Source organism: Ambystoma mexicanum, chromosome 4p (assembly GCF_040938575.1).
Source record: "Ambystoma mexicanum isolate Mex_15411 chromosome 4p, UKY_AmexF1_1, whole genome shotgun sequence".
Classification (NCBI taxonomy): Eukaryota; Metazoa; Chordata; class Amphibia; order Caudata; family Ambystomatidae; genus Ambystoma; species Ambystoma mexicanum.
The window spans coordinates 1261700821-1261703795 of NC_090927.1; the positions used below are offsets into that span (position 1 = coordinate 1261700821).

At 41.9% G+C, this 2975-nt stretch overlaps 1 long non-coding RNA gene across 1 annotated transcript; it reads right to left on the reverse strand.

Moving 5' to 3' along the window:
* Positions 1–1175: 1175 nt before the first annotated feature.
* LOC138452678 (uncharacterized) lies at positions 1176–1891 on the reverse strand. The gene is made up of 2 exons (XR_011260307.1): positions 1835–1891; positions 1176–1735 (listed from the first exon to the last, which is right to left on the reverse strand). It is a non-coding gene; the product is annotated as an uncharacterized lncRNA (long non-coding RNA).
* Between the last annotated feature and the right edge of the window lie 1084 nt (positions 1892–2975).

Here is a 2975-nt window from a genome sequence, read left to right on the forward strand (position 1 = left end):
CACACCCAATCTCCAACATTCTACTCTCTACTCTTGGCACACTCCCTCCTGTCAAAAGACTCTTTGTTACTGGTCTGGCTTATGACAATCAACCTCATAATAGCTTCCCTGTCAACTGTCACTGTACCTGTCAAACCTAACCAACCTGGACATAACCTGGTTCCAGGCTCCCTTCCCTTAAGAGAGACAAAAGGATATACTTTCGTAGTGGAGTGTGGGGTTGTCAGGTAGCTCCAAAAGCATGTGATTCAACACTTCCATCCAAGGTTGTCTATTGCGCATCGCTAACTGAATCCCACCTTTACTGAATCTATTTACTCTTTCAACCAACCCATTCGCTCTAGGGTGGTACAGAGCTGTCCTGACATGCTTAATGCCATAGCCCTCTAGAAAGGTTTTCATAAATTGAGAGAAAAATTGCACCCCATTGTCTGAAACCAATTCAGCAGGGCAACCTTCCTTAAGGAACACCCTTTCTAAAAAAGCCACCAACTCCACAGCTGTCACCTCTCTCACCACCTCCCATTCCACCCATTTGGAATGGAAATCCACTAGCATTAAAATATACTTAAACCCATCTCCCAAACCAGACACCGGTCCCAGGATATCAACTGCTAGTTTCTGCCACGGTTGATCAGGTACACTGTTTGGTATTAACGGTACTTCTCGTACCACCTTATTTTTGTCACTCATTTGACAAGCTTTGCACTGTTTCACAAGATCCTCCACCATTTTGTCTATTTTGGGCCACCAGTAACATAGTCTCACTCTCCTTTTTGTAGCCCCTTCACCCAGATGTCCCTGGTGTGCTAGTTCCAGCAAGCTCCTTCTTACCGCCTCAGGGGGCACTATACAGCTTCCCCTCCTTAACCTGTCCCCCACTAGGCTTAACTCATCACTTATCTCCCACCATATCTCACACTTTCTAGTAATTCTTTTTCCGGCCACCCTTCAATAGTCCACTGCTTTATAAGATTGAGATCATGATCCACCAGCTCTGCATGTTCCCACTCCTCTCGGTCTACACACTCCATTCAGCAACTACATACTCCTCATCCTCATCTTGTGCCTGATTAGTTTGACCTCTCCTTATCGGTAACCTTGATAGACAATCTGAAACGAAGAGAAGCCCTCCTCTAGCGCTTCTCCAAAATTAAATGTTATAATATAGAGACTTTCTCGTTTTTAGGTTCCATTTGTCATTTTTATTCAGAATTCTATTGTGCTGTAAACAAATAGGGATTCCTTTTTACATCTTGAACATAACATATAAGTTGATGGGAAGACAAAAGAATGCAAAATTTAAATTGGTTTAAAGTTTTTCGTTGAGTTCACTAAGTTGCTGTGTCCCACGTTGTCACTTGAAAGTTGCGAAGCCTTAGTATGATTCACTCGACATTTGGGTTGATGGAGAGACAAAAGAATTCAAAATTTAGATTGGTTCTAAGTTTTTAGTTGAATTCACTAAGTTGCTGTATCCCACGTTGTCACTAGAAAATTACGAAGCCCTAGTTTAATTCACTAGGCAGTATTGGCCTCAATTTGAATTGGTTCAAAGTTTAGTCAATGTTGTCTTCACGTTGTTGCTCGAAAATTGCGAAGCCCTAGTTTAATTCACTAGGTAATATTATCCTCATTCACTAGGTAATATTATCCTCAACACGTGTTTCTCCGCCACATGGTTTATGGCGGTTCTTCAGGAGGAATTTGTAGGTAGATAGGCAAATGGAAAGATCTGAGAGGAAAAAGGTGGGAATAAAGAGAAAAATGGGCAATTTTGAACAGAGTGTTTTATGTTGACGTTTATACAGTCAATGTTGAGTTAGATACTTACAACTAAATATCAAATCTTGTTCATGTATATGATGGTTCCTTTGATGTAGGTAATATTGATAGACAATCTGCCACTAAATTCTTTTTTCCAGGCAAGTAGCAAACTTCAAAATTATATGGTTGAAGACCCAGACCCCATCTACTTATTCTTGGTGATCCAATAGCCCACCTGCCACTATTGAATAGCTGCACTAAGGGTTTGTGATCTGACCGTACTGTGAAATTCCTTCCCCACAGAAAATATTTGAAGTGATTTACTGCCCAGAACATGGCCAACGCCTCCCGTTCTATCAAATAATATCTCTCTTCTGCTCCTCTAAGAGCTCTAGAGGTGAAAGCTATCACCCTCTCCACTTTATTCACATTGTATTGCAATAAGGTTGTTCCCAATCCTAAAGTACTGGCAGCAACCACCATCACAGTACTGTCATTAGCATTAAACTTCCCTATAGAGGGAGCTTGTACAATGCCTTGTTTTATTAATTCTAAAGCCTCATCACACTGTGCAGAACACTGGAAACGTACTCCCTTCCTCAATAATGCCCTTAGTGGAGTCGAAATGCAGGCAAAATCCCTCACAAACTTGTGATAATATTCCGCCAACCCTAAAAAGGACCTAACTTGATCCTTATCACTGGGACATGGTGCTTTCTGGATCGCATCCACCAGACTCGACTTTAACCCCTTGTGCAGACACGACGTGACCTAAATATTCAACACTCCCCACGTATAGCTTGCATTTACTCCTTTTCACAGTAAGGCCTGCTTCTCCCAATTTTGTCAATACCATCCTCAGCAACCTGTCATGCTCTTCACCAGACTCTGCATATACTAAAATGTCAACTTGGAAAATGATCAGTCTTAACCCCCTCCATCACCATCTCCATCACCCTCTGAAAGACAGTGGCTGCTGAAGCCAACCCAAATGGCATCTTGCAGTACTTGAATGTTCCTTCTGTGGTGATGAACGAGCTTAAATGCTGACACTCCTGCGAAAGTGATATCTGATGATATGCTTGGGATAAATCAATCACTGAGAAACACTTTGCTTTGCCCAATGTGGCTAGTTCTTCACTAATGACGATCCACAACAATCTTCTTATTCAGGTCTCTTAGGTCAACACAAAGGGCCTCATTCCGAG